The 17776-nt window shown below is 42.0% G+C and overlaps 1 protein-coding gene across 6 annotated transcripts in view; it reads left to right on the forward strand.

Moving 5' to 3' along the window:
* The first annotated feature begins 14550 nt into the window (after positions 1 to 14550).
* Positions 14551 to 17776, forward strand: part of NOD1 (nucleotide binding oligomerization domain containing 1) — a 77336-nt gene continuing 74110 nt past the window's right edge. For 2 of the 6 annotated variants that reach the window (XM_053218262.1, XM_027075203.2), the window contains exon 1: positions 14553 to 14950. The gene's annotated coding sequence lies outside the window, so the exon portion shown is untranslated. Of the gene's footprint in view, positions 14951 to 17776 lie in introns of all 6 variants that reach the window. The other 4 variants (XM_027075197.2, XM_027075196.2, XM_027075204.2 and 1 more) reach the window with 3 other exon arrangements.

The following is a 17776-nucleotide window of genomic DNA, read 5'->3' on the forward strand; positions in this document are numbered from 1 at the left end:
AACAAGTTATACAAACCGATACACTTAAAAACACTATAGGGGCGCCTGGGTGGCTCAGTCGGTTAAGGGTCCGACTTCAGCTCAGGTCACGATCTCACGGTCCGTGAGTTCCAGCCCCGCTTTGGGCTCTGGGCTGATGGCTCAGAGCCTGGAGCCTGTTTCGGATTCTGTGTCTCCCTCTCTCTCTGCCCCTCCCCCGTTCATGCTCTCTCTCTGTCTCAAACATAAATAAACGTTTAAAAAAATAAAAAAAAAACCACTATAGATAAATAAGAATGGAATTCAGTGGGGTCCCTCGGTGGCACAGTCGGTTAAGTGTCTGACTTGATCTTGGCTCAGGTCATGATCTCATGGTTTGGGAGTTCAAGCCCCACATCAAGCTCTGTGCGGATGACGCAGAGCCTGCTTGGGATTCTGTCTCTCCTCTCTGACCCTTCCCTGCTTGTGAGCATACACACACACACACACACACACGTACTCTCTCTCTCTCTCTCTCAAAATAAATAGACATTAAAAAATTTTTTTAATGGAATTCAAAAAAAATGTTCAAGCAACCTACAGAAAGTCATAGAAGAGGAAACAGAAATGAAAACAAAACAAAATAGAACCAAATAGAAAAAAAAATAAGATGGCACACTTAAACCCTAACATATCAATAATTAAATTCAATAAATCTCAATACACCATTTAAAACACAGAAATTGGCAGAGTGGATTAAAAATATGACCCAGCCTTATGCTGTCTACAAGAAACTCACTTCACTAACAATATAAGCAGTTTGAAAGTAAAGGGATGGAAAGATATATATGCTACAAACGTTAATAAAAAGAAAGAATGAGTGGCTATATTAATATCAGATAAAGCAGATTTTGAAGCAAAGAAAATTATCAGAGACAGGGGGCATTATAGTAACCCTTACCAATTCATTTTCTGAAACTAGTATTACCCTGGTACTAAAACCAAAGAATAATATTCCATTGTATATGTATATACATGTATATATACATATGTATGTATATGTATATGTATATGTATATACATGTATATATATATGTGTGTGTGTATATATATATATATATATATATATATATATATATGTATATATTATATTGGTATCTATCTTGGCTATCGTAAGTAATGCTAAAGGTGCATATACCTTTTTGAATTAGTATTTTTGTTTCCTTTGCATAAATACCAGGTAGTGGAATTACTAGTTCATATGATAATTCTGTTGTTAATTTTTTGAGGAAGCTCCATACTGTTTTCCACAGTGGCTGCACCAATTTGTGTTCTCACCAACAGTGCACAAAGGTTCCCTTTTCTCCACATCCTCGCCAACACTTATTATTTCTCATCTTTGTGATTCTAGCCATTCTGACAGTTGTGAAGTTTTATCTCATTGTGGTTTTGATTTCTATTTCCCTAATGATTAGTGATGTTGAGCATCTTTTGATGTATCTCTTTGGAATAATGTCTCTTGATGTCCTTTGCTTATTTTTTAATCAGATTATTTATTTCTTTAGTGTTGACTTGTATCAGTTCTTTCTTTTTTTAATGTATAGATGATTGCATTTATTTTTTAAAAAATTTTTAACATTTATTTACTTTTGAGAGAGAGATAGAGAGATAGAGTGCAAGTAGGAGAGGAGCAGAGAGAGAGAGAGGGAAACACAGAATCTGAAGCAGGCTCCAGGCTCTGAGAGGTCAGCACAGAGCCCAACACAGGGCTCTAACTCACGAACTGTGAGATCATGACCTGAGCCAAAGTTGGATGCTTAACCGACTGAGCCACCCAGGGTTGTATCAGTTCTTTATATGTTTTGAAAATTAACTCCTTATTAGGTAGATCATTTGCAAATATCTTCTGCCATTCAGTAGGTTGCTTTTTGTCTTGTTTTTTTACTGTGCAAAAGCTTTTTATTTTGGTTTAGTCCCAGTAGTTTAATTTTGTTTTCGTTTCCTTTGCCTGAGGAGAAATATTTAGAAAAATGTTTCAATAGCCAGTGACGAAGGAATGACTGCCTATGTTATCTTCTAGGAATTTTATGGTGTTGGGTTTCACATCTAGGTCTTTAATCCATTTTGAGTTTATTTTTGCATATGGTGTAAGAAAGTGGTCCAGTTTCATTGTTTTGCATATAGCTGTCCAGTTTCCCCAATGCCATTTGTTGAAGATAATATCTTTCCTATTGTATTTGCACTCTAGAGAGGAATTGATGATAGAAATGTGGGTTTATTTCTGGGTTTTCTATTCTATTCCATGGATCCATGTGTCTATTTTTGTGCCATACCATACTGTTTTGACTACTACAACTTTGTAGTATATTTTGAAATCTGGGATCATGATACCTTCAGTTTTGTTCCTCCTTTTCAAGATTGCTTTGACTATTCATGATCTTTTGTGGTTCCATACAAATTTTAGAATTATTTATTCTACCTCTGTGAAAAATGCTGTTGGCACTTTGGTAGGGAATGCATTAAGTCTGTAGATTGCTTTGGGTAGGATGGACACTTTAATGATGTTTATTCTTTCAGTCCATGAGCATGGAATATATTTCCATTTGTTTGGGTCATCTTCAGTTTCTTTCATCAGTGTTTTATAGTTTTTGGAGTACAATATTTCACCTCCTTGGGTTATGTTTTTTCTATGGTATTTCATTCCTTTGGGTGCAATTGGAAATGGGATTGTTTTCTTTTCTTTTCTTTTTAATGTTTATTTATTTTGAGAGAGAAAGAGAGAGCAGGGAGGGGCAGAGAGAATCCCAAGCAGGCTCCATACTATCAGCACAGAGCCTGATGTGGAGATTGATCTCACAAACCATGAGATCATGACCTGAGCCAAAATCAAGAGTCAGATGCTTAACTGACTGAGCCACCCACGTGACCTTGATTGTTTTCTTTTTTTTTTTTTAGCTTTTGTTTATTTTTTAATGTGTATTTATTTATTTTTCAGAGAGAATGTATGAACAGGGGAGGGACAGACAGAGAAGGAGACAGAGAATCCGAAGCAGGCTCCATGCTGCATCACAGGACTTGAACTCATGAATCATGAGATCATGACCTGAGCCAAAGTCAGACACTTAACCGACTGAACCACCCAGCCACCCCGAAGCTTATATTTTAATTCCAGTTAGTTAATATACAGTGTTATATTAGTTTCAGGTGTACAATATAATGATTCAAACATGCCATACATCACCTGGTGCTCATCACATGTGTGCTTCTTAATCCCCATCACCTATTTAATCCATCTCCCCTCCTCCAACTTCCCCTCTAATAACCATCAGTTTGTTCTCTATAGTTAAGGGTCTGTTTCTTGGTTTAGCTCTCTCTCTCTTTTCCTCTTGCTCATTTGTTTTGTTTTATAAATTTCACATACGAGTGAAATCATATGGTATTTGTCTTTCTGATTTATTTCGCTTAACAACATCCACGTTGTTGCAAATGGCAAAGTTTCATTCCTTTTTATGGCTGAATAATATTCATTGTATATAGGTACCACATCTTCTTTATCCATTCATCCATCGATGGACACTTGGGCTGCTTCCATATCTTGGCTATTATAAATAATGCTTAATAAACACAGGGTTTGCATGTAACCTTTTGAATTAATGTTTTTGTATTCTTTGGGTACCTACCCAGTAGTGTGATTGCTGGATCATAGGGTCGGTCTATTTTTAACTTTTTGAGGAATCTTCATACTGTTTTCCACAATGGCTGCTCCAGTTTGCATTCCCACCAACAGTGTAGTAGGGTTCCTTTTTCTCCACATTCTCACCAGCACCTGTTGTTTCTGATGTTGTTGATTTTAGCCATTCTGACAGGTGTGAGGTAATATCTCATTGTGGTTTTTATTTGCATTTCCCTGATGATGAGTGATGTTGAGCATCTTTTCATGTGTCTGTATGTCTTCTTCGGAGAAATGTCTGTTCATACCTTCCGTCCATTTTTTAAATTGGATTATTTGAGTTTGGGGGGTGTTGAGTTGTATCAGTTCTTTATATATTTTGGATACTAACACATTATTGGATATGTCTTTCTTCTCCCATTCAATAGGTTGCCTTTTAGTTTTGTTGATTGTTTCCTTCACTGTGCAGAAACTTTTTATTTTGATGTAGTCCCAATAGTTTATTTTTGCTTTTATTTCCCTTGCCTCATGAGACATATCTAAAAAAATGTTGTTATGGCTGATGTCAGAGAGATTACTACCTGTGCTCTCTTCTAGGACTTTTATGGCTTCAGGTCTCACATTCAGGTATTTAATCCATTTGACTTTATTTTTGTGTATGATGAAAGAATCACCCAGTTTCATTCTTTTGCATGTAGCTGTCCAGTTTTCCCAATACCATTTGTTGAAGTGTCATCTTCACTTTCTTTCATTGATGTTTTATAGTTTTCAGAATATAGTTCTTTCACCTCTTTGGTTAGGTTTATTCTTCTTGTCATTTTGGTGCATTTGTAATTGGGAATACTTTCTTAATTTCACTTCTGCTGCTTCATTATCAGGGTATAGAAATGCAGCCAATGTCTGCATATATTTTGTGTCCCGCAACTTTGCTGAATCCATTTATTAATTTGAGTAGTTTTTTAGTGGAGTCTTTGGGGTTTTCTGTATATATGGTATCATGTCATTTGTAGATAGTGAAAGTTTTACTTCTTCCTCATGAATTTGGATACCTTTTTATTTCTTTTTCTTGTCTGATTGCTGTGGCTTGGATTTCCATTTCTAAGCTTAATAAAAGTGGTGAGACTGGACATCCTTGTCTTGTTCCTGATGTTAGAGAAAAATTCTCAGTTTTTCACCTTTGTGACGTTAGCAGTGGGATTTTCATATATGGCCTTTATTAGGTGGAGATACATTCCCTCTAACCCTACTTTGTTGAGAGTTTTCATCACGAATGGATGTTTTACTGTGCCAAATGCTTTTTCTGCATCTACTGAGATGATCATAATTTTTTTATCCTTTCTCTTGTTAATGTGATGTATCACATCTATTAATTTGTGAATATCAAGCTAGCCCTACATCCCTGGAAGAAATCCTACTTGATCATGGCAAATGATTTTTGAAATGTATTCTTGGATTCCATTTGCTAATATTTTGTTGAAGATTTTTGCACCTGTGTTCATTAGAGGTATTGGTCTGTAGTTTTCTTTTTTTGCAATATCTTTATGTGGTTTTGTGATTGGGGGTAATGCTGACCTTATAAAATGAATATGGGAGCTTTCCTTCCTCCTCTATGTTTTGGAACAGTTTGAGAATAATTGGTATTAACTCTTCTTCAAATATTTGGTAGAATTCAACTGAGAAGCCACCTGGTCCTGGACTTTTGTGTTTTGGGAGTTTTTTTTATTACTGATTCAATTTCAATACTAATAATTGATCTGTTCAAATCTTCTATTTCCTCATGAATCAGTTTTGGGAGGTTATATGTTTCTAGGAATTTATCCATTTCTTCTAGGTTGTCCAATTTATTGGCATATAATTTTTTATAATATTCTCTTATAATCCTTTGTAAGAGAATATCATAAATAATAAATATAATTCTGTGGTGTTGGTTGTTACTTCTCCTCCTTTATTTGTGATTTTATTTATTTGAGTCCTCTTTTTTCTTTTTGATGAGTCTGGCTAAAGGTTTATCAATTCTGTTGATCTTTTAAAGAACCAGTTCCTGGGATGCCTAGCTGGCTCAGTCAGTAGAGCATGTGACTCTTGATCTCAAGGTCATGTGTTCAAACCCCACATTGGGCCTAGAGCTTACTTAAAAACGAACAAACAACCAGCTCCTGGTTTCATTTGTCTGTTCTATTTTTTTAATCTTTATTTCATTTATTTCTGCTCTCATCTTTATTATATACTTCATTTTAATGGCCTTGGACTTTGTTTATTCTTATTCTTCTAGCTCCTTTAGGTATATGGTTAGGTTGTTTATTTGAGATTTTCCTTGCTTCTTGAGGTACACCTGTATTGCTATAATCTTCCCTCTTAGCTTTTGCTGCATCTCAAAGATTTTGGACAATTGTGGTTTTACTTTCATTTGTCTCCATGACTTGATTTCTTCTTTGGTTTCTTGATTGACCCATTCACTGTTTAGTAGCATGTTATTTAGTCTTCATGTATTTGTGTTCTTTCCAGATTTTTTCTTGGATTGCTTTTTTTTTTTTTTTTTAAGTAGGCTCCATGTGCACTGTGGAGCCTAACACAGAGTTCGCTCATGATCCTGAGATCAAGACCTGAGCTATGATCAAGAGTCAGATGCTTAACCAAATGAGCCACTCAGGTGCCCCTCTTGTGATTGATTTCTAGTTAAATATCACTGTGGTCAGAAAAGATGCATGATATGATTTCAATCTTTTTAAATTTATTGAGATTTGTTTTGTGGCCTAAAAAGTGATCTATTCTGAAGAATGTTTCATGTGCACTTAAAAAAGAATGTGTATTCTGCTGTATTGGGATGGAATGTTCTGAATGTATCTGTTAGGTACATGTGGTCCAAAATGTCATTCAAAGTCACTGTTTCCTTGTTAATTCTCTATCTGGATGACCTATCTCTTGCTGTAAGTGGGGTGTTAAAGTCCCTAACTACTATTGGATTACTGTCAATTTCTTCCTTTATGTCTGCTTCCTTTATGTCTGCTAATATTTATGTTGCTTTATGTATTTAGGTGCTTTCATATTGAGTGCATAAATATTTACAATTGTTATATTCTTTTGTTGGATTGTTCCCTTCATCACTCCTTCTTTGTCTCTTGTTGCAGTTTTTGTTTTGTCCAATGTAAGCATTACTAACCCAGCTTTCTTTTCACTTCCATCTGCATGGTAAATATTTTGCCATTCCTTCACTTTCTTTTTTTTTTCTAAATGTTTATTTATTTATTTTGGGTAGAGAGGGAGAGGGGGAGGGAGAGAGAGAGAGATTGAGAGAGAGCAGGGAGGGGCAGAGAGAGAGGGAGAGAGAATCCCAAGCAGGCTCTGCCAGTGCAGAGCTTCACATGGGGCTCAAACCCACCAATCGTGAGATGATGACCTGAGCCGAAGTTGGATGCTTAACTGACTGAGCCACCCAGGCACCTTTCCATCCCCTCACTTTCAATCTGCATGTCTTTTTAGGGGTGAAGCAAGTCTCTTATAGGCAAGATATAGATAAGCCTTGCTTTTTTATCCATTTTATCACCCTTTGTCTTTTGATTGGAGCATTTAGTCCATTTATATTCAAAGTAGTTATTAATAGATATGTACTTGTTGCCATTTTGTTACTTGTCTTGTGGTCATTTTTGCAGTTCTTCTCTGTTCTTTCTTCTCTTGCCCTCTTCACTTGTGGTCTGATGGCTTTCTTTAGTGATGTGCTTGGATTTCTTTCTCTTTATTTCTTTGATTTGTGGTTATCATTAGGATCATATATAACATCTTATGTATATAGCAGACTATATTAAGTTGATGGTCACTTAAATTTGAACATATTCTAAAAGCACTGTATTTTTACTCCCCTCACCCATTTTATGTGTATGATACCACACTTTACATCCTTTTATTTTGTGAATCCCTTGACTAATTTTTATAGATATAATTGATTTTACTGTTTTTGTCCTTTTACCTCTGTAGTGGTTTTATATATGATTGATCTACTACTTTTATTATGTATGTAGTTTCCTGTGAAATGTTTTCCTTTCATAATTTTCTTATTCCTCGTTATGGCCTTTTCTTTCCACTCCAAGAATCCATTTAGGGGTGCCTGGTGGCGTGCAACTCTTGATCTCAGGGTAGTGAGTTAGAGCCCCGTGTTGAGTATAGTGATTACTTAAGAAAAAAAATTTTTTTAATTCCATTTAGGGGTGCCTGGGTGGCTCAGGCAGTTAAGCATCTACTCTTGGTTTTGGCTTAGATCATGATGTCATGGTTTGTGAGTTCGAGCCCCACTTCAGGCTCTGTGGTCTCTCTCCCTCTCTCTCTCTGCCCCTCCCCTGCTCTCACTCTCTCTCTCAAAATAAATAAAAGAATTCTGTTTAATGTTTCTTGTAAGATTGGTTTAGTGGTGATGAATTCCTTTAACTTTTATTTGTCTGGGAAACTCTTTATCTCTCCTTCTATTCTGAATGATAAGCTTGCTATCAATGCTAGGCACTTTGAATATGTCATGCCACTCCCTTCTGTCCTGCAAAATTTCTACTGAAAAATTGGCTGATAGCCTTATGGGGTTCCTCTTGTATGTAACTGTTTTCTTTTTTCTTCCTGCTTTAAAATTTTTCTCCTAATCACTGCTTTTTGCCATTTTCATTATTACCTGTCTTGGTATGGACCTTCTTGCGTTGATTTTGTTGGGAAATTTTTAGCTATTATTTCTTAAAAATAAAATTTCTGCCCCCTTTTCTCTCTCTTCTCCTTCTGGGACCCTTATAATGTGAATGTTATTACACTTGATGGTGTCTCTGAATCCCCCTAACCTATTGTCATTTTTTTATTATTCTTTTTTGTTTTTGCTGTACAGCTTGATTGCTTTCCATTACTCTGTCCTCCAGGTTGCTGATCCATTCTTCTGCTTTTTCTACTCTACTATTGTTTCCATCTTGTATATTTTTAATTTCAGTTATTGAGTTCTTCATCTCCACTTGGTTCTTTTTTATATTTTTATCTCTTTGTAAAGGGTCTCACTGAGGTCCTCCACTCTTTTCTCAAGTCCAATAAGTATCTTTTTTAAAAAATATATTTATTGGGGCGCCTAGGTGGCTTGGTCGGTTAAGCGTCCGACTTCAGCTCAGGTCATGATCTCACGGTCCGTGAGTTTGAGCCCCACGTCGGGCTCTGTGCTGACAGCTCAGAGCCTGGAGCCTGTTTCAGATTCTGTGTCTCCCTCTCTCTCTGCCCCTCCCCTGTTCATGCTCTGTCTCTCTCTGTCTCAAAAATAAATAAACGTTAAAAAAAATTAAAAATATATATATTTATTTAGTTTTGAGAGACAGAGTGAGACAGAGTGGGGGGGGGGGAGGGGCAGAGAGAGGGAGACAAAATCTGAAGCAGGCTCCAGGCTCTGAGCTGTCAGCAAAGAGCCCGACGTGGGGCTCAAACCCATGAACCGTGAGATCATGACCTGAAACAAAGTCAGATGCTTAACCAACTGATCCACCCAGGCTCCTCAAGTCTAGTATCTTTATGACCATTACTTTGAATCCTTAATCAGGCATACTGCTTATCTCCATTTCATTTAGCTTTTTTGCTGTGGTTTTGTCCTTTTCTTTCCTTTGGGACATATTCCTCTGTCTCTTCATTTTGTCTAACTCTCATGTTTGTTTTTATGTATTAGGAAATTCAGTTACATCTCCTGAACTTGAAAGGAGTGACCTTATGAAGAAGAGTTCCTGTAGTACCCTATAGCACAATGTCCCCTCCTCACCAGAACCAAGCACTTCAGGGTGTCTCCTGTGTGAGTTTTGTGTGCTCTACCATTGTGGCAGATCCTTGTTTGCCTACAGTCCAGTTGTCACTTTGTCTGTTGTGGGCCAGGTTTGATCACTGTGCTGTTAAGGGGTCAGTCTGAGACTGTCATGGGCTTGTAGTGGGGTGGTGGCAGCAATCAGACCAGATACCTGTCCTCAGCCCATTTTCTGAGGCTGCAGTAGCACCAAACTGCAAGGTGCTTTTCTTGCCTCATCCCATGAGAGGCTTTTGTTGGTGGGTTGGCCAGACATCAAGCCAGATGCCTGCAGGGGCTGCAGATGCACTGATCAGCGGGGCACTCTCTCTACACTGCCAGTTATAATGATGGGCTTCTGGGATTGTGAGTGTCCTGGTGTGTGTTGTTATCTTCCCTTCTCTCTGGGCAGGAGTCACTTTGGAGTGACAATGGTCTTGCAGGGGCTGCTTTCAGGATGAGATGTAGCAGGAGCTTCTTTGGAGAGACTTCTACCTAATGGGGAAGGTTGGATGGGGCAGATCTGCAGGAGAATGTAGGGGTGGGTCATGTGGTATGAACAAGGTAGATGGAGAGTGTTGGTGCTATTTCCTGCGGGTGTCTGGCTATCTAGACTGAAGGGAAGGTGGAGAGAAATGGTTCCTGCCAGCTCTTTGATTCTTAGAGAAGTCTAAAGATCCCTGCCCCTCCAGCACACCTTCTGGGATGAGTAAATCAACCTCCTTCGGGCACACCCCAGGTGCTTTTCAAATTGCTGTCTCTATGCTGTGTCTCACTGGGGCTTCTTGTTATGCTGTCTCTTTAAGAGTGAGTACTGTTTCCTATCACCCTCCAGCCTGTTGATTTTTAAAGTACTTGGAGTTAAGCCCCTCTGGTTACAAAGCCTCATGAAGTTAAGCACCACTGGTTTTCAAAGCCAAATGTTATGGGGACTCATCTTCTAAGTGCAGGTCCCCCATATCTAGAGTACCTAAGGTAGGGTCTGCTTCTTTCCGTTCTCCATGCTTGTGGTATCCCTCCTATTTATGGTTAGTTTCCTTGGGACTTTGGTTCTCAAGCCCGTCTCTGCCCCTCCTATCTTTTTTGATGTATCATCTCTACAATTAACTGTGGAATGTCTGTTCTCTCAGTCTTCAGGTCATTTTCTGGATTGGATGCACTGACGTGGCTGTTATCTAGGTGTGCCCATGGGACAAGGTAAGCTTAGGATCTCACTTAGTCCACTATTTTCCAAGAACTTGAGTATCTTTTTTTCAGTTTTGTGGGGGTTTATTCCTGGGAGTGGAATTGCTGGATCATATGGTAATTCTGTTTAACCTTTTGAGGAACCATCAAACTATTTCCCACATTGGCTGAACCATTTTACATTCTTACCTGCGACATATACAATTGATTTTTTTTTAAAATGACATACTTAAGTGTAAATCTTACAAAGCATATGTAAGCCTCATATGCTGAAGACGAAAAAACACTGATGAAAGAAATCAAAGATCTAAATAAATGGAACGACATACCATGTTCATGGATTGGAAGGCTCAACACAGTAAAGATGTCAATTCTCTCTGGTACAGGTTTAAAACAATTCCCATAAAAGTCCCAGCCAGATTATTTTCCAAAATTTATTATGACGCACCTGGGTGGCTCAGTCAGTTAAGGGTCTGACTCTGGATTTTGTCTCAGGTCATGATCTCATGGTCATGCGATCCAGACCTGTGTTGGGCGCTGTGATGGGCATGGAGTCTGCTTGAGATTCTCTCTCCCTCTGCCCCTCCCCCTGTCTAAAATAAAAAAATTAAAAATTAAACAAAAAAAATTATGTAGAAAGTCAAAGGAACTAGAGTAGGTAAAGCAATTTTGAAAAAGAAGAATAAAATGAGAAGAATCATTTCAAGACTATATGGTACTGGCAAAGGGATAAACACATAGACCAATGGAACAGAACCCAGAACCAGACCCACACAAAGGTGCAAAGGTGATTTAATGGTGATTTAATGCAACATGAGGCATCTTTGTAATGATGGAAATGTTTTGTATCTTGACCATATCAGTGCCAATGCCCTGGTTGTGATCTTGCACTGTAATTCTGGAATATACTACCATTGGGAGAAATTGGGTTAAGGGTAAATGGATCTCTCTGCATTATTTCTTCCAGCTGCACGTGAATTTGTAATTATCTCAAAATAAAAATTTTAATGAAAAACAAAACAAAAAATAACTATGTATTTTTTAAAGTGATGGCATTTGGGGCACCTGGGTGGCCCAGTCAGTTAAGCACCCAACTTCTGATTTCCACCCAGGTCATGACCTCACAGTTGTGGGCTGGAGAGCCACCTCGGGCTCTGTGCTGGGCATGGAGCCTGTTTGGGATTCTTTCTCTCCCTCTGCCCAACCCACCACTAAGGAAGGAAGGAAGGAAGGAAGGAAGGAAGGAAGGAAGGAAGGAAGGAAGGAAGGGGAGAAAGAAAACAAAGGAAGGGAGAAAGAGAGAAAGAGAGGGAGAGAGAGAGAGAAGGAGAGAGAGAAAGGAGAGAGAAAGAGAGAGAGGGAGGGAGGGAGAGAGAGAGAGGAAGGGAGGAAGGGAGGAAGGAAAGAAAAGAAAGAACAAGTGATGGAATCAGCAAAGAACAGGAGACTATTGGAAAACTAGAGGGGCGCCTGGACGGCTCAGTCTGTTGAGTGTCTGACTTCTGCTCAGGTCATGATCTCACAGTTCATAGGTTCAAGCCCTGTAATTGGGCTCTGTGCAGACATCTTGGAGCCTGGAGCCTGCTTCAGATTCTGTGTCTCCTTCTCTCTCTGCCCCTGCTCAGGCTCTGTCTCTCTCTGTCTCTCAAAAAAATAAATGTTAAAAAAGTTTTAAAAATGACCAAGAGTACTAGAAATAGAACCATGATGTTGAGAAAGTAAATATATTGTTAACAGTAAGAACTTAAGTGATGGTGTATTGGTTTTCTATTGCTGCTGTAACAAGTTACCATAGATTTAGTGGCTTAAAACAACACAAATTAATTTTTTTACAGTTCTGGAGGTCAGAAGTCTGAAATGAGTCTCATTGTGCCAAAATCAAAGTGTCAGCAAGACTGTTCCTTTCGAGGCTCAATGGAAGAATCTATTTTGTTGCCTTTACAGCTTCTAGAAACCACCATGGTCCTTGGCTCAGAACCCTATTCCTCCATCTTCAAAGCCAGCAACATCAGGCCAAATCCTTCTCTGGTTACCATCTCTCTGATTCTCCTTTTTCTGTCTCCCACTTCATTTTTATGGACCCCTATGACTATGTAAGGCTCACCTGGATAATCCACCATAATTTTCCCAGCTCAACGTTAGCTGATTAGCACCCTAAATTCCATCTGCTACCTTAATTCTGCTTTTCATATTCAGAGTTTCCAGGTGTAGGACATGAACATTATGGGGGCGGTGGGGGGTGTGGGAGGGATGTGCACCATTCTGCCTACCACAGATGGGTTAAAGAGCAGATGGGCTCCCAGCTGTTGCGAGGTCTGCACACCTCTACAAAATATCTGCAAAATAATTGGGGAATGGTAAGACAGAAATGAAGTTACTCAGAATGCAGCCACAGAAGCAGTATATGGGAAATACGAGAGTTTAAAAGTCATGGAAGATACATATCAGAATCGGAGAAGAACAGAGAATTTTTAAAAATTTTCTACCAGAGGTTACAACAAGGGTAAACTGAAAGGATTAGTATGTTGTCTTCATGTTGGTCCTTACAAGTTGTACTTTGTATCCCATCAATTTTATTTTTGCAAAGTTTTACTTTTTTTTTTTAATTTTTTTTTAACGTTTATTTATTTTTGAGACAGAGAGAGACAGAGCATGAACAGGGGAGGGGCAGAGAGAGAGGGAGACACAGAATCTGAAACAGGGCTCCAGGCTCTGAGCTCTCAGCACAGAGCCAGTCTGGGGGCCCAGCTCACCAACTGGGAAATCACGATCTCAGCCCATGTAGGAGGCCCCACCGACTGAGTCACCCAGGCAACCCTGCGAAGTTTTACTTTTGAGTTATGAACATACGTCTCTCAGAAGGCAGCCTTTTGATAGGAACTTAAATATTCATGCATATTTGTGGTCACGTGGCCGAATGTATTTTAATGTGAATGACCACTTTTTATAGGTATGCTTTATGTAGACGTTCTCCATTTAAAACGTTTAAAAATATTTTATTGGAAACTTATTAGTGTGTTTAAAAACTCCTTTATGAGTCATCACTGATTAATGTATACAGTATAAAATGTACACCGTCAAGAAAACATTTAAGAACGGAAAGAAAGACTTAGATTTTAAAAAGTATAAATCTAGGGGCGCCTGGGTGGCGCAGTCGGTTAAGCGTCCGACTTCAGCCAGGTCACGATCTCACGGTCCGTGAGTTCGAGCCCCGCGTCAGGCTCTGGGCTGATGGCTCAGAGCCTGGAGCCTGTTTCCGATTCTGTGTCTCCCTCTCTCTCTGCCCCTCCCCCATTCATGCTCTGTCTCTCTCTGTCCCAAAAAATAAATAAACGTTGAAAAAAAATTAAAAAAAAAATAAAATAAAAAGTATAAATCTAGAGGCGCTTGGGTGGCTCGTTTATTTGAGGGCCAGGCCTCGCTGAGGTCATGATCTCACTCCCGAGGTCCAGCCCGCATGGGGCTCATTGCTGTTAGCACGTTGCCTGCTTCGGATCCTCTGTTCCCCTCTCTCTGCCCCTACTCAGTTCATGCTCCGTCTCGCTCAAAAATAAAGAAAACATTAAATACATAAATATATAAAAAATTTTTAAAGTATAAATCTACGTATATGCTCTGTCGTAAAAAGTTTGATTCCTCCAAGCTAGTTTTCATCCAGGCGCACGTGTCCCATTTTAACGAGAGTTTCACCGTCTTGCCCAGGATTTGCCTCTGGTTGCAGGATCTGGGTTGATACTACTAAGGGGAGGGTCTGGACTCGCGGCCACCGTGGCGCAAGGAGTTCCCAAGAGTGTCACCCCCGGGCCAACTCTCCCGCCTGCCCACTCGGCCCTGCCCGCGGCTGGTAGCTCTCGGCCAGCGCGGAGCGCGCCTTGAGGCTGCCCGCGGCCACTTTTCTGTGCGCCGCGTCTCCAGACTTCCCGCGAGCCAGCTGCCCCAGCGCCGACCCCGCCCCGTCCGGCCGGCACCGCCTCCGCCCCTCTGCTCTGCCAGGCGAGGCAGGCGGGCGCGGCCGCAAGTGCCCTCCCGTCCAGTTCCCGTTCCGGGCCGGGGCGCAAGGCTGCACCCGCCCAGCGCTTCCCGCAGCTGCTGGTGCTGTGAGCTCCCCAGCGCTCCCGGGTCTACGCGCCTCCGGTCCCCGGGCTCGCCGCTCCCGGGTCTCCGCGCTCCCCCGGCTCGCGGCTCCCGGGTCTCCGCGCTCCCCCGGCTCGCGGCTTCCTGGTCTCCGCGCTCCTCCGGCTCGCCGCTCCCGGGTTTCCGCGCTCTCCTGGCTGGTGGCTCCCGGGCCTCGGCGCTCCCCTGAGCACCTGGCTCTCGCCCCGGTTCCCAGCTGTTGTGAAGTCTCTACACGTGGAACCCAAGTAAGTTCCCGCGGCTGGGGGTGCTTCGCTCAGGGAAGTTGCCTGGGGATCTTGCGCGCCTTGAGCGAGGAGGCTCAGAGAGAAGGGGTACTGTTTGTGGGCAGTATGCAAAGCTCCCCTGGAAGTGTTGGAGAAATAAATAAAGTACCGCGCCAAAGATGGCCCACCGGGACTAAACCGAGCTCTGGTCTCTAGCTTAGAGACCCCTCTTCTGGGTTCTTCTTGCCGCAGGCGCGAAAACCTGCCAGGAATACAGAAGCTGACAACTATAAATTACCCTTCCCAATTGCACTGGGGGCTCAGCTGTTTGGAGAAACGATCTCCTCTGAGCCCGCCGGTGTTAAATAAATCTCTGATCCACCAAGATCTCCAAGTGCCGCTTGGTTTTTCTGCCAGTGTTCCAGCCTGGTTCTGTAACATATTTGGTTCCCTGACTGAGAATGCTCTGGCCCATTGTTGCCACTGGTTTGGGAAAACGGCTAGGCGGTGATGGAAGGAGGGATCGCAAAGGAGAATGGGCGTCCTGCCTGGATTTCGGCAGTCCCCTGTTTGGTCGCCTCCCGCTGGCCTGCTCCCTCATTCTCGTGGGACTCAAAGAGACCTGGTAGGTGAGGACCTGGACAGGATGTTGGAACCGGTAAGGCCAGGGCCCCAAAGTAGTCAGGCCCACCCAAAAGGATGGAAAGGGGACCTGATCACTCCCCAGAGACCTTAGTGGTCTCACAGGTAGAAAAATTTGTGGGAGGGAATGTAATAGCCTCTGGTGTGTATGTGTGTGAATGTGTGGCTCGGCCAGACTTGCCAGTTGAGTTTGAGTTTGTAGCTCCACTGATGGACACCCTTAAGGTCCCCAAAAGTCTATGGAGTCTGAGTGGGCTCACCTGTGTGGCGGTGAAAGGCATACGGTCCAGGGTGGCATTGGATTAGACTCCGATCGCAAGTCACAAAGCTGAGTCCACTTCGGCCAAGCCTCACCTAAAGTTTCCCTCCTGAACATGACCAGTGGAGTATCTGATTGGTCCTCTCATTTGACGGGATACCCTCCCTTTGTCTGTCTCCTCCACACTGAACACAAGAAAGGAATTAATAATGGGATCAAAACAGAATAAGCCTGTGATTTTAGAGGTCATGCTGAAAACATTTTTCAAAGGGATTTTCAGGCAATTATGGGGTGAAAATGACACCCAGGAAGTTAAGGACCTTTTGTGAACTAGAATGGCCCATGTTCAATGTAGGATGACCCCCGGAAGGGACATTAGATGCTCCAGTGGCGCGGTGGGTTTGGCTGATGGTCACTGGGAACCCAGGTCACCCTGATCAATTTCCATACATTGACTTCTGGCTTGAAATTGCCCAATCCTCCGCCTTGGGTGCGATTCATCCATAGCAAGCAGAGTCAGGCAAAGGTTTTAGCTGCCTTATCAAGAGACTCACCCAGGAAACCAAAGAAGCAACCTACTGCTCCCCTAGTGTTTTCAGGAGACCTGGAGGAAGATCCCGTCTTTCCACCACCTTATGACTCACCGGGCTCCCTCCCCGCTGACCCTAAGCTTGAAACTCCTCCTCTGTCTGTCTCTCCTCTACCGGACGGGGACGGACGGACGGATGTGCCGCCCATCTCTCCTCTACTCCCAGACCCGGAGAACCCTCCCCAACCAGGGCCAGCAGCCAGACTGTGCCCCAGACCCAGACCTGACACTCTCCAAATGCCTGTAAGGGAGATGAGAGAGCCTGAAAGACAGAATGAGGATGGAACAGTCCAGCCAGCCGTTCCATGATGTATTATCAACCTTCCTCTACAACCAACCTCCTCAATGGGAAACACAACACTCCATCATACTCTGAAAAGCCACAAGCAACAGTCAACTTGATGGAGTCCCTCTTCCAGACCCACCAACCGACTTGGGAAGATTGTCAACAGTTACTCCATACTCTGTTTAATACAGAAAAAAGAAGAAGTATAGAAACACGACAGTATCTAAAAAATCACACACCTCCAGGGATCAATGACCCTGCTGTCTGGGCTCAAGCTGCTGCGCCTGAAGAACACCCAACATGGGATTTCACGACAGAAGAAGGACAAGGCCATATCTGGTGATATCAGGAAACCCTCCTTTGGGGAATCCGAGCTGGAAGAAAAAAGCCCATGAACATGACTAAAATATCGTCAGTCACACAGCAGCCTGGGGAGTCTCCCAGAGACTACTGTAAAAAACTATGTAGGCATACCATGCATACATCCCGTTTGACCATGGGGCACCAGAAAGTCAACAAATGGTAAATACCTCCTTTGTGGCACAGGCTGCCCCAGATATCAGAAGAAAACTCCAGAAGTTAGAGGGCTGTGCTGGGATGAATATCACTCAGCTGATAGAGGTCGCCAATAAAGTTTTCGTAAACAGAGAAGTCGCAGCCGAAAGAGAAGCAGAGAGAAGGCCACTCTTCTCGCAGCAACACTAAAAGAAACAGACACTGCAAAGATGGGAAGACCCCAACCATCAAAAGAGGGGAAGCCCAGAGCCCCCTTAGCAAAGGACCAATGTGTATACTGCAAAGAGAAGGGACAGTGGAAGAATGAATGTCCAAATTGGAAGGGGCCCTCAAAACCCAGCCAATATCGGGAAGAACCTCGAGGAGAGAACCTCGTTAGTCTGGCCAGGATAGAATCGGACTGAGGGGGACCGGGCTTTTTCTCTCTGGGCTGCATGAGCCCACAGTCAAAATGAAAGTAGGGGGCTGACAACTAAGAAGTTAAAGAGGAAATTAAAAAGTACATGGAAGCCAATGAAAATGATAACACCACAACCCCAAACCTCTGGGATGCAG

This window comes from Acinonyx jubatus, chromosome A2, assembly GCF_027475565.1.
Source record: "Acinonyx jubatus isolate Ajub_Pintada_27869175 chromosome A2, VMU_Ajub_asm_v1.0, whole genome shotgun sequence".
Taxonomy (NCBI): Eukaryota; Metazoa; Chordata; class Mammalia; order Carnivora; family Felidae; genus Acinonyx; species Acinonyx jubatus.